Raw genomic sequence first — 14,359 nt, 5'->3', positions numbered from 1 at the left:
TTTATTCTGAGCCATGTGGATGAAAGGCTCTTGGTGCTCCAGCCAGGAGTCAGTGCTGTGCCTCTGAGGTGGGAGAGCCAACTTCAGGACACTGGTCCACAAGAGACCTCCCAGCTCCACGTAATATCAAATGGCAAAAATCTCCCAGAGATCTCCAACTAAACACCAAGACCCAGCTTTACTCAATGATCAGCAAGCTATAGTGCTGGACACACTATGCCAAACAGCCAGTAAGACAGGAACAGAGACCCATCCATTAGAAGAGAGGCTGCCTAAAATCACAATAATGCCACAGACACCCCAAAACACACCACCAGACGTGGACCTGCCCAACAGAAAGAAAAGATCCAGCCTCATCCACCAGAACACAGGCACTAGTTCCCTCCACCAGGAAGCCTACACAACCCACTGAAACAACTTTAGCCACTGGGGACAGACACCAAAAACAACAGGAACTACGAATCTGCAGCCTGCAAAAAGGAGACCCCAAACATGGTAAGATAAGCAAAATGAGAAGACAGAAAAACACACAGCAGATGAAGGAGCAAGGTAAAAAGCCACCAGACCTAACAAATGAAGAAGAAACAGGCAGTCTACCTGAAAAAGAAAGCAGAATAATGTTAGTAAAGATGATCCAAAATCTTGGAAATACAATGGAGAAAATGCAAGAAACATTTAACAAACACCTAGCAGAACTAAAGAGGAACCAAGCAATGATGAACAACACAATAAATGAAATTAAAAACAATATAGAAGGGATCAATAGCAGAATAACTGAGGCAGAAGAACGGATAAGTGACCTGGAAGATAAAATAGTGGAAATAACTACTGCAGAGCAGAATAAAGAAAAAAGAATGAAAAGAACTGAGGACAGTCTCAGAGACCTCTGAGACAACATTAAACACACCAACATTCGAATTAGAGGGGTCCCAGAAGAAGAAGAGAAAAAGAAAGGGACTGAGAAAATATTTGAAGAGTTATAGTTGAAAACTTCCCTAATATGGGAAAGGAAATAGTTATTCTAGTCCTGGAAGCACAGAGAGTTCCATACAGGATAAATCCCAGGAGAAACACGCCAAGACACATATAAATCAAACTATCAAAAATTAAATACAAAGAAAAGATATGAAAAGCAGCAAGGGGAAAACAACAAATAACACACAAACAACAAATAATCCCCATAAGGTTAACAGCTGATCTTTCAGCAGAAATTCTGCAAGCCAGAAGGGAATGGAAGGACATATATAAAATGATGAAGGACAAAAACCTACAACCAAGATTACTCTACCCAGCAAGGATCTCATTCAGATTTGATGGAGAAATTAAAACCTTTACAGACAAGCAAAAGCTGAGAGAGATCAGCACCACCAAACAAGCTTTACAACAAATGCTAAAGGAACTTCTCTAAGCAAGAAACACAAGAGAAGGAAAAGACGTACAATAACAAACCCAAAACAATTAAGAAAATGGGAATAGGAACATACATATTGATAATTACGTTAAATGTAAATGGATTAGATGCTCCCACCAAAAGACACAGACTGGCTGAATGGATACAAAAACAAGACCCATATATATGCTGTCTACAAGAGACCCATTTCAGACCTAAAGGCACATACAGACTGAAAGTGAGGGGATGGAAAAAGTTATTCCATGCAAATGGAAATCAAAAGAAAGCTGGAGTAGCAATTCTCATATCAGACAAAAGAGACTTTAAAATAAAGACTACAACAAGAGACAAAGAAGGACACTACATAATGATCAAGGGATCGATCCAAGAAGAAGATATAACAACAGTATATATTTATGCACCTAACATAGGAGCACCTCAATACATAAGGCAAATACTAACAGCCATAAAAGGGGAAATCGACAGTAACACAATCATAGTAGGGGACTTTAACACCCCACTTTCACCAATGGACAGATCATCCAAATGAAAACAAATAAGGAAACACAAGCTTTAAATGATGCATTAAACAAGATGGACTTAATTGATATTTATAGGACATTCCATCCAAAAACAACAGAATCCACATTTTTCTCAAGTGCTCATGGAACATTCTCCAGGATAGATCATATCTTGGGTCACAAGTCAAGCCTTGGTAAATTTAAAAAAATTGAAATCGTATCAATTAACTTTTCTGACCACAACACTATGAGACAAGATATCAATTACAGGAAAAGATCTGTAAAAAATACAAATACATGGAGACTAAACAATACAGTATTTAATCACTGAAGAAATCAAAGAGGAAATCAAATAATACCTAGAAACAAATGACAATGAAAACACTATGACCCAAAACCTATGGGATGAAGCAAAAGCAGTTCTAAGAGGGAAGTTTATAGCAATACAATCCTACCTTAAAAAACAGGAAACATCTCAAATAAACAGCCTAACCTTGCACCTAAAGCAATTAGAGAAAGAAGAAGAAAAAACGCCCAAAGTTAGCAAAAGGAAAGAAATCATAAAGACCAGATCAGAAATAAATGAAAAAGAAATGAAGGAAACGATAGCAAAGATCAATAAAACTAAAAGCTGGTTCTTTGAGAAGAGAAACAAAAATGACAAACCATTAGCCAGACTCATCAAGAGAAAAAGGGAGAAGACTCAAATCAATAGAATTACAAACAAAAAAGGAGAAGGAACTACTGACACTGCAGAAATACAAAGGATCATGAGAGATTACTACAAGCAACACTGTGCCAATAAAATGGACAACCTGGAAGAAATGGACAGATTCTTAGAAATGCACAACCTTCCGAGACTGAACCAGGAAGAAATAGAAAATATGAACAGACCAATCACAAGCACTGAAATTGAAACTGTGATTGAAAATCTTCCAACAAACAAAAGCCCAGGACCAGATGGCTTCACAGGCGAATTCGATCAAACATTTAGAGAAGAGCTAACACCTATCCTTCTCAAACTCTTCCAAAATATTGCAGAGGGAGGAACACTCCCAAACTCATTCTACGAGGCCACCATCACCCTGATACCAAAACCAGACAAAGATGTCGCAAAGAAAGAAAACTACAGGCCAATATCACTGATGAACATAGATGCAAAAATCCTCAACAAAATACTAGCAAATAGAATCCAACAGCACATTAAAAGGATCATACACCATGATCAAGTGGGGTTTATTCCAGGAATGCAAGGATTCTTCAATATACGCAAATCAACCAACGTGATACATCATATTAACAAACTGAAGAAGAAAAACCAAATGATCGTCTCAATAGATGCAGAGAAATTTTTCGATAAATTCAACACCCATTTATGATCAAAGCCCTGCAGAAAGTAAGCATAGAGGGAACTTTCCTCAACATAATAAAGGCCATATATGACAAACCCACAGCCAACATTGTCCTCAATGGTGAAAAACTGAAACCATTTCCACTAAGATCAGGAACAAGACAAGGTTGCCCACTCTCACCACTATTATTCAACATAGTTTTGGAAGTGTTAGCAACAGCAATCAGAGAAGAAAAGGAAATATAAGGAATCCAAATTGGAAAAGAAGAAGTAAAGTTGTCACTCTTTGCAGATGACATGATACTATACATAGAGAATCCTAAGGATGCTACTAGAAAACTACTAGAGCTAATCAATGAATTTGATAAAGTAGCAGGATACAAAATTAATGCACGGAAATCTTTTGCATTCCTATACACTAATGATGAAAAATCTGAAAGTAAAATTAAGAAAACACTCCCGTTTACCATTGCAACAAAAAGAATAAAATATCTAGGAATAAACCTACCTAAGGAGACAAAAGACCTATATGCAGAAAATTATAGGACACTGATGAAAGAAATTAAAGATGATACAAATAGATGGAGAGATATACCACGTTCCTGGATTGGAAGAATCAACATTGTGAAAATGACTCTACTACCTAAAGCAATCTACAGATTTAATGCAATCCCTATCAAACTACCACTGGCATCTTTCACAGAACTAGAACAAAAAAATTCACAATTTGTATGGAAACACAAAAGACCTCGAATAGCCAAAGCAATCTTGAGAACAAAAAATGGAGCTGGAGGAATCCGGCTCCCTGACTTCAGACTATATTACAAAGCTACAGTAATCAAGACAGTTTGGTACTGACACAAAAACAGAAACATAGATCAATGGAACAGGATACAAAGCCCCAAGATAAACCCACGAACATATGGTCACCTTATCTTTGATAAAGGATGCAAGCATATACAGTGGAGAAAAGACAGCCTCTTCAATAAGTGATCCTGGGAAAACTGGACAGGTACATGTAAAAGTATGAAATTAGAACACTCCCTAACACCATACACAAAAATAAACTCAAAATGGATTAAAGACCTAAATGTAAGGCCAGACACTATCAAACTCTTAGAGGAAAACATAGGCAGAACACTCTATGACATAAATCACAGCAAGATCCTTTTTGACCCAACTCCTAGAGAAATGGAAATAAAAACACAAATAAACAAATGGGACCTAATGAAACTTAAAAGCATTTGCACAGCAAAGGAAACCATAAACAAGACCAAAAGACAACCCTCAGAATGGGAGAAAATATTTGCAAATGAAGCAACTGACAAAGGATTAATCTCCAAGATTTACAATCAGCTCATGCAGCTCAATAACAAAAAAACAAACAACCCAATCCAAAAATGGGCAGAAGACCTAAATAGACATTTCTCCAAAGAAGATATACAGATGGCCTACAGACACATGAAAGAATGCTCACCATCATTAATCATTAGAGAAATGCAAATCAAAACTACAATGAGATATCATCTCACACCGGTCAGAATGGCCATCATCAAAAAATCTAGAAACAATAAATGTTGGAGAGGGTGTGGAGAAAAGGGAACACTCCTGCACTGTTGGTGGGAATGTAAATTGATACAGCCACTATGGAGAACAGTATGGAGGTTCCTTAAAAAACTACAAATAGAACTACCATACGACCCAGCAATCCCACTACTGGGCATATACCCTGAGAAAACCATAATTCAAGAAGAGTCATGTACCACAATGTTCATTGCAACAACGTTTACAATATCCAGGACATGGAAGCAACCTAAGTGTCCATCAACAGATGAATGGATAAAGAAGATGTGGCACATATATACAATGGAATATTACTCAGCCATAAAAAGAAACGAAATGGAGGTATTTGTAGTGAGGTGGATGGAGTTAGAGTCTGTCATACAGAGTGAAGTAAGTCAGAAAGAGAAAAACAAATACAGTATGCTAACACATATATATGGAATCTAAGGGGAAAAAATGGTCATGAAGAACCTAGTGGTAAGAAGGGAATAAAGACACAGACTTACTAGAGAATGGACTTGAGGATATGGGGAGGGGGTGGGGTAAGACGTGACAGGGTGAGAGAGTGGCATGGACATGTATACACTACCAAATGTAAAATAGATAGCTAGAGGGAAGCAGTCGCATAGCACAGGGAGATCAGCTCGGTGCTTTGTGACCACCTAGAGGGGTGGGATAGGGAGGGTGGGAGAGAGGGAGACGCAAGAGGGAAGAGATATGAGAACATATATATATATGTATAACTGATTCACTTTGTTATAAAGCAGAAACTAACACACCATTGTAAACCAGTTATACTCCAATAAAGATGTTAAAAAAATATTAGAATACCTAGGATAAAATTTAACCAAGGAAGTGGAAGACCTGTACTCTGAGAACTATAAGTCATTAATGAAGGAAACTGAGGACACAAATAAATGGAATGATATTACATGCTCATTGATTAGGAGAATTAGTTTTGTTAAATTATCCATACTACCCAAGGCAATCTACAGATTCAATGCAATCCCTATCAAAACACCAATGGCATTTTTCAAATAACTAGAACAAATTATCTTAAAATTTGTATGGAACCACAGAAGACCCTGAATAGGCAAAGAAATCTTGAGAAAGAAGAACAGAAGCGGAGGTTTCATGTTCCTGTTTTCAAACTACACTACAAAGCTATAGTAATCAAAACAGTATCATACTGGCAGAAAATCAGAAAGATAGATCAATGGAACAGAATAAAAAGCCACAAAGTAAGCCCATTCTTATGTGCTCAATTAATTTTCAATAAAGGAGGTAAGAATATTCAATGGGAAAAACAGCCTCTTTAATAAATGGTGCTGGGAAACTAGACAGCTACATGTAAAAGAATGTAACTGGACCATTTTCTTACACCATATACAAAAATAAACTCAAAGTGAATTAAAGACTTAAATGTAAGACCAGAAGCCATAAAACCCCTAGAAGAAAACATGGGAAGTATGATATTTTTTATTAGTCTTAATAATATTTCTTTGGATCTGTCTTCTTAGGCAAGGGCAACAAAACTAAATTATTTTTTTTTAACTGGAACTGTACCAAACTAAAAAAACTTTTGCACAGCAAAGGAAACCATCAACAAAATAAAAAAGCAACCTATTAAATGGGGGAATATATTTGCAAATTATATATCTCATGGGGGGTTAATATCCAAAATATATAAAGAAATCATATAACACAACATCAAAAAATGCAATCTAATTAAAAAATGAGCAGAGGACCTGAATAGATATTTTTCTAAAGAAGGCATACCAATGGCCAACAGACACTTGAAAAGATGCTCAACATCACTAACCATCAGGGAAATGCAAATCAAAACCACAATGAGATACGACCTAACACCTGTCAGAGTGGCTATCATCAAAAAGACAACAATTAAGAAGTGTTGGTGAGGATGTGGAGAAAAGAGAACCCTAGTGCAGTATTGGTGGGAATATAAGTTGGTGCAGTCACTATGGAAAAAAGTATAGGATCCCCAAAATATTAAAAATAGAACTACCAAACAATCCAGCAATTCCCCTTCTGGGTACTTACCTTAAGAAAACAAGAACACTTGTTCAAAAAGATATATATGCACCCCTGGACTTCCCTGGTATTGTGGTGGTTAATAATCCTCCTGCCAATGCAGGGGACACGGGTTTGAGCCCTGGTCCGGGAAGATCCCACATGCCACGGAGCAGCTAATACCGTGTGCCACAACTACTGAGCCTGCACTTTAGAGCCCAAGAGCCACAGCTACTGAGCCTGCATGCTGCAACCACTGAAGCCCACGTGCCTAGAGGCCATGCTCCGCAACAAAAGATGCCACTGCAATGAGAAGCCTGCCCACCACAACAGAGTAGCCCCCACGCACTGCAACTATAGAAAGCCCGCATGCAGCAACGAAGACCCAGTGCACCCGAAAATAAATAAATGAATAAATTTTTAAAAAGATATAGGTACCCCTATGTTCACTGCAGCATTATTTACAATTGCCAAGATATGGAAGCATCCTAAATGTCCATCAAGATATGAATAAATTGTGGAGATTTAAGAGAAATACAAATATCGTATGCTAACACATACATATGGAATCTAAAATAAAAATGGTTCTGAATAACCCAGGGGCAGGACAGGAATAAAGACGCAGATGTAGAGAATGGACTTGAGGACATGGGGAAGGGGAAGGGGAAGTTGGGACGAAGTGAGAGAGTGGCATGGACATATATACACTACCAAATGTAAAATAGATAGCTAGTGGGAAACAGCCACATAGCACAGGGAGATCAGCTCGGTGCTTTGTGTCCACCTAGAGGGGTGGTATAGGGAGGGTGGGAAGGAGATGCAAGAGGGAGGAGATATGGGGATATAGGTTTACGTATAGCTGATTCACTTTGTTATAGAGCAGAAACTAACAAACCATTGTAAAGCAATTATACTCCAATAAAGATGTTAAAATAAAAAATATATGAATAGGTAAGTAAGATTTGATATATATATATCACATATTACTCAGCCATAAAAAAGAATGAAATCTTCCATATGTGACGCCTGGATCATCCTAGAGCATATTATGCTAAATGAAATAAGTCAGACAGAGAAAAACAAGTGCTATATGATATCACCTATATATGGATTCTAAAAAACAAAACAAATGAACAAACACAACAAAACAGAAACAGACATATAGATACAGAGAAAAATTGGTGGTTGCCAGAAAGGAGTGGATGTGGGGTTGGGCAAAATAGGCATTAAGGGGTACAAACTTCCTGTTATAAAATAAGTCACAGGGATATAATATATAGCATAATAAATATAGTCAATAATACTTTAATAATTCTGTATGGTTATCGATGGTTACTAGTTATTGTGGTGATCATTTTGTAATGTATTTGATTACCAAATCACTATGTTGTATACATGAAACTAACATAATATTGTATGTCAATTATACTTCAATTTAAAAACAAGAAAAATTGACAAAGGACATGAATAGCCAATATCCTGAAAAGCACATGAAAAGATATTCAACATCACTAGTCATTAGAAAAATGTGATTTAGAACCCCAATGAGATATCATGATATACCTATTAGAATGTATAAAATAAAAAATGCTGACAATAGCAAGTACTGACTAGGATTAAGAACTGGATCTCAAATGTGCTGCTGTTAGAAATGGTAAATGGTACAACTAACTGGAAAACATTTTGACAGTTTTTTGCAAAACTAAGCATGCACTTACTATATAACCTAGAAATTCCACTCTGGTATTTAAGTAAATATTGAAGAGAAATCAAGACATGTCCACAAGAAAAGGGAACTCTCCTACACTGTTGGTGGGAATATAAATTGATACAGCCACTATGGAGAACAGTATGGAGGTTCCTTAAAAAACTAAAAATAGAACTACCATATGACCCAGCAATCCCACTACTGGGTATATACCCTGAGAAAACCATAATTCAAAAACATGCATGTACCACAATGTTCATTGCAGCATTATTTACAATATCCAGGACATGGAAGCAACCTAAATGTCCATCAACAGATGAATGGATAAAGAAGATGTGCCACATATATATACAATGGAATATTACTCAGCCATAAAAAGGAATGAAACTGAGTTATTTGTAATGAGGTAGATGGACCTAGAGTCTGTCATACAGAGTGAAGTAAGTCAGAAAGAGAAAAACAAATACCAAATGCTATCGCACATACATGGAATCTAAAAATACAGTACTGGTGAACCTAGTAGCAGCACAGGAATAAAGGCACAGACATAGAGAATGTACTTGAAGACACAGGGGGGAAAGGGGAAGCTGGGATGAAGTGACAGAGTAGCACTGACATATATACACTACCAAATGTAAAATGTATGGCTAGTGGGAAGCTGCTGTGTAGCACAGGGAGATCAGCTCGATGCTTTGTGCTGACCTAGAGAGGTGGAATAGGGAAGGTGGGAGAGAGGCTCAAGAGGGAGGGGATATGGGGATATATGTATACATATAGCTGTTTCACATTGTTGTACAGCAGAAACTAGCACGACATTGTAAAGCAATTATACTCCAATAAAGATATTTTTAAAAAGACATGTCCACACAAAAACTTGTATATGAATTTTCATAGAAGCTTTATTTGTAATATTCTAAAGATGGAAACAACCCAAATACCCTTCAGTGGATGAATGGATAAGCTTCCTGTGGTATATACATACATTCTAATAGTATTTAGCAATAAAAATGAAGCAACTAATGATACATACAATAACTTGCATAGGTCTCAAGGACTGTTTCCTAAGTGAAAAAAGCCAGTCTGAAATGGTTACATTTGTATAACATCCTCAAAATGATAGAATTATAGAGATGGAGAAATATCAGTAGTTGCCAGAGTGTTAGGGATGGGAGGAATTTGTGTTGTAAAGTTGTAGCACAAATGTATTTTTTGTTGTTGTGGATGATGGAACACTTATGAATCTTGACTGTGGTTGTGGTTACACAAATATACACATATGATAAAATTTTATAGAATTATACATACAAACACATACAAATGAGTACATGTAAAAACTGACAGAATCTAAATAAGGTCTACAGTCTAGTTAATAGTATTATATCAATATCAGTTTCCTGGTTTTGATAATGTACTACAGTTTTTTAAAGATTTTATCATTGTGGAAATCCGGGTGAAGGGTATATGGGGATGCTCTATACTATTTTTTTATAACTTCTTGTGGGTCTAAAAATATTTCAAAAAAAAAGTGAGAAAAAAAGCCTTCCTCCTGATATGCATTGAAGCCTAATTGGCTGGCTCCATGAAGAAACCAATCAGAAAGGACTTATCTCAGGTTTTTCATGTATAACACATTTTGGAGGAATCGTGTTATGATCTACCAAATCGTGGCTTCCCATGCTATTATTTGTCATAAATGTTGATCCACAATTATGAAATATGTTTCTGCTTGGTTTTGTTTGACATACAAATCACTATCTGGTTTTGGCAAGTATAATTACAAATCCTTCAGAAGCCTCTCTGGAAAAAAACAAAAACAAAAAACAAAAACCAAATGTGCTCATTCTGAAGCCATTGAATTGAATCTCTCATCAGAGCCAGCTCTCAGGCAAGACAGTCAGGAAATCTTATTGTAAGTTCCTACCAACTCTGCAATCTCTGATTTACAGAGATGCAGTATCATTGTTGTATTCTAAAGTCAGGAAAGAAAATTTAACCCCAGGATTTTTCATAATTATAAGTTGTTGGCTAGGTATGGAACATGTGCCTTAAACACTTCTGCTTAATAAGTAAGCAGGGTACGTGAAGTCAGTTTCCTTTCCGTTACCCTGCATTACCTCCCTTTTTGCTCCCATTGCCCTCTTTTCAATTACCTAGTACCTTCTGAAGTGCCAACTTTTCTTGTTTCAGAAAATCTAGCAGCTGACTGATAAATCTAGCTCATAAACTCATTCACTTAGACTTCTTACCACTCCCAGGAACATTTATCTTCAAGAAATAAGAATTTAGAGAGACAGTAAGTAACCTCTGAAAATAGATTACTAATAAGGGCATTTCTGGTTGGAGGCAGACACACGGGTAGGGCTAGGAGACACATCAGGTTGGGGGTGCCTTCTCCCAATCTCAAAATAATACTTTTAATTTGTTGCCAATTTGTAAGTCTAATTCTAGTAATATGTCATCATTTAATACCCCCAGAAATTAGGGGCAAGTATTATTTTCCAATCTTAAGCAATAATTTTGACCAAGTGGAAAACTGTCTCTAGTCCTAGTGAATAATTTCTAGTCTTCTAGGACACCCACATTCACAGCTGCAGAAAGCAAGACCTCAGCAGTCAGCCAACAGCAAACCCTCCCTCCCCGTAAGGTTCTACTAAGCACCAGATTTAGGCTAAACTTTGCTATTAAGGATACAGAGATGATTAATTTCTTCCCCCCACCCCCAGCACCCAGTCTTAGAAGCTGGTTAAACAGCCAGCCTCCTTCTCAGTCAACTTGCTTGATAGGTGGAGGAAAGGAAGAAGATTGGGAAGAAAAAACTCAACCCAGAGCTTTCAAGTCTGCTGAGGAGATATTTTCTTCATAGTCCCTCCAAAGCACAATTCCTGGGGAAGATCATTCCAAGGAGCACTGCTGACCTCAGCTCTTTTGGAGGTTCCCAAAGCCCTGCAGCCGCCTAGCCTGCCTGGATTTCATACATTATCCCATGTCTCAGCCACTTTGGAACTGCTTCCATGGAGGAAAACCCCACCTATACTTGTGGTCAGAGAGATTAGGCAGAGCTGTTTGCAATATCCTACTTTATGGTGCCACTTGGCAACCATAATATGCATATGGTGCTATCCTGTGAGTCATGTTTATGTAGCCTACAGCTGTTAGTTACATTTCATTTCTGGAAAATAAAGCTAATAGTACAATAAAGTCTTTATCCTGATATTTCACTGTAAAATCTCCATTAAGCATCTTTTACTAAAAGGGAGTTTAGTATCTCCAACTCTGACCTGGGAGAATTCAGTGTATAAAAAATACACTGATTTGCTCATATCAGAAGGTATCAGTATTACCAGATCTCACGGAGATCTTAGGTGACTTGCACTAACTTCTCTAGGACCTATATAATTTTTACTTATTCTGAATAATCTTGCATACTTAAGAATCAAACTCCATGTGTGAAATTTGCAGACTTTTTAAAGGGCAATGGCTGTTTTATTATTTCAAATAAGGAAAATGGAAGGAATTCCTTCTAACAAAGACAGCACAGCACTTGGAGCCCCTTCCTGAAATATTTCCCATGTTCTCAAATTAAAAATACATCCAAGGAAATGTTCATTGTAAATTGAGAATCAGCCCCTCTGAGATTTGACAGCTGTGATAGCTTCTATGGCTGGATGAAAATCTTTTTGTGCTATTTGAAGTTCTCATTTCAGACCCCAGAAGGCATGCATGAAAAATGTCCTAATCAAAGGAAACTGTCAAATCTCATCTTATGAAAAGATTTAGGCATTTAAATGTATTTACCATTTGAATGCAGCTTAATTTGGTTGACAAAACCCTGGATTTAAAATTTTAAGTTTTTTCCCCCACTGCTCACACTAACAGAAATACATTTAATCAATGACTATTATAATTTTAACACAGATTTGTTAGAAACAGTGTTTAACTCTGGTCTCCTGGTTTATATATCAATGGCATATTGCAGAGAAAGGAGCTTTCTATCTAGACAGCCACATTTCTTTACACAAAGCATGCAGCAGTTTCAGTGAACATGTTAACCACTTAAACTTATAAATAGATATTACCTCACTGGAGTCTCCATTCTTCATAACAATATATCCTTCAGAACTTCAGAAGATATTAGCAGATTCAGGATTACATTTTCAATGGAAGCAGCAGAAATTCACATTGTCGATTTCAATTCACAGAGATATTTAAGTTAGATGTTTTAATGTATGAAAAGAAATCCAAGAATCTCACCCTTTTACCCAGATATCCTGTAGAGAACTGCAGGCTTGTACAGCTACAAAAGGAAGTAACATAGTTTATTCAGTAAAACAGGAAAAAAAACAAAATCGTTTACCTCTAATGGGAGGTAGAACTGTTAGTCATCATCACTCAGTTTAGGAAAACATTCCCCTTAGAGGATACTGTGGGCAAAGAAAATTGAAATTTTGGCTTTGATAAATTCAGAGTTTCCATGATTTGTACACTTCAATCAGGAACAGAGTATCTGACTTTAATTTGCCACGTATTACCATAGTTTTCTCAGTTTATTCTGAAAGTTTAAAGTGCAAAAATCCAGCTTAACTGTTAGAATTTTACTTTGCTGTTAAAAAATAAAGTAAAAATAACTTGTAATATCTTTAAAAAGCTGATCATTTTTTAACAGAGAACATTAAACATTGTTTTTTTACAGTAATTCCCCATTGTCTATTCATGTGTTTTGCTCCTTACCAATGACTTCTTCCTGCTTCACAGTCTTGCAAGAAGTCTACTTCTTGGGAGAATTCATTTGTAATACTCTGAATACTATCAGCAGGCTATTCCATAACTTGCTAAACTTACAGAAGATATTATACTTCCAAACATCACTAGATCCCATAGATGCAATGGCTGCTGTTTTTAACTAATGACATAAAGCTCATGTGTCTTTGTTATTGTGCTTGAAAAGAGAATGTGTCAAAAACGCACTGAACTTCTTGATATGCACACACTCATCTTACTCTGTTATCATCTCTTTCTTTCTTTCTTTCTTTCTTTCTTTCTTTCTTTCTTTCTTTCTTTCTTTCTTTCTTTCTTTCTTTTTTCTTCTTTCTCTGTGTATGTATGAGTGCATGTGAGTCAAATACGATTTTTAGACAGGTTATACGAGCTAAATGTTTCTAAGCCATATTGAAGTATTTAGAACATTTGCTGTGCTGTTCCATATTGTCTGTTTCAAGTGTTAATGGGTAGTAATAATAAGAATTTCCTTGGGAATCTTGAAAAACCTTATTGGGTTAACAAAATGGAATATTTGGAGGTCACCAGAAAGAATATGCTTAACGATGTCTCTCATAAAGCTTTCTGAGGCATTTGTGGGGGGTTAAGCATTGCCCTCTTCATACATTTGTCTTTGAAAATGCTAATTTTAACATATTATATCCTTAACACCATATTGGGAATGTGTTGTTTGTGTAACTTTAGGCATGGGTGGAAGAGAAATAAAACGCCTAAAAACTGGAAAAAGTTGCGCAGAAAGGTGTGGTAAGGATTCTAAAGACAAACTTTCAGGATTTCATAAACTTGACATTGACTGGTCCCATTAGAAGGATTCGTTAATAACCATTCAACTGACTTTTGTCTGATAACGTATTAAACGCAGAGAGAGCAAAGCTTTGAAACCAAAAAAGTGGGTAAGCTATTTGGAGTAGGTCTCATTAATTCCTTCCCAAAATGTCAGTTCTACTATTGATGCAGTTATAGTTTGCAGGCGTAAGATTTTAAGTGCCTCTTGGGGACCTTCTTTTGCTTTTGGATCT

At 36.6% G+C, this 14,359-nt stretch overlaps 1 pseudogene across 1 annotated transcript in view; it reads right to left on the bottom strand.

Annotated features, from left to right (window-relative positions):
- Nucleotides 1-13,568, bottom strand: part of LOC309620620 (putative P2Y purinoceptor 10) — a 73,054-nt pseudogene extending 59,486 nt beyond the window's left edge. The window contains exon 1 of the transcript XR_014249894.1: nucleotides 12,641-13,568. The product of XR_014249894.1 is annotated as a putative P2Y purinoceptor 10 (transcript). The remainder of the gene's footprint in view (nucleotides 1-12,640) is intronic.
- Nucleotides 13,569-14,359: the final 791 nt, after the last annotated feature.

Source organism: Balaenoptera borealis, assembly GCF_965194805.1.
Source record: "Balaenoptera borealis genome assembly, chromosome: X".
NCBI lineage: Eukaryota > Metazoa > Chordata > Mammalia > Artiodactyla > Balaenopteridae > Balaenoptera > Balaenoptera borealis.
This window is presented reverse-complemented; position numbering and strand designations above follow the sequence as displayed.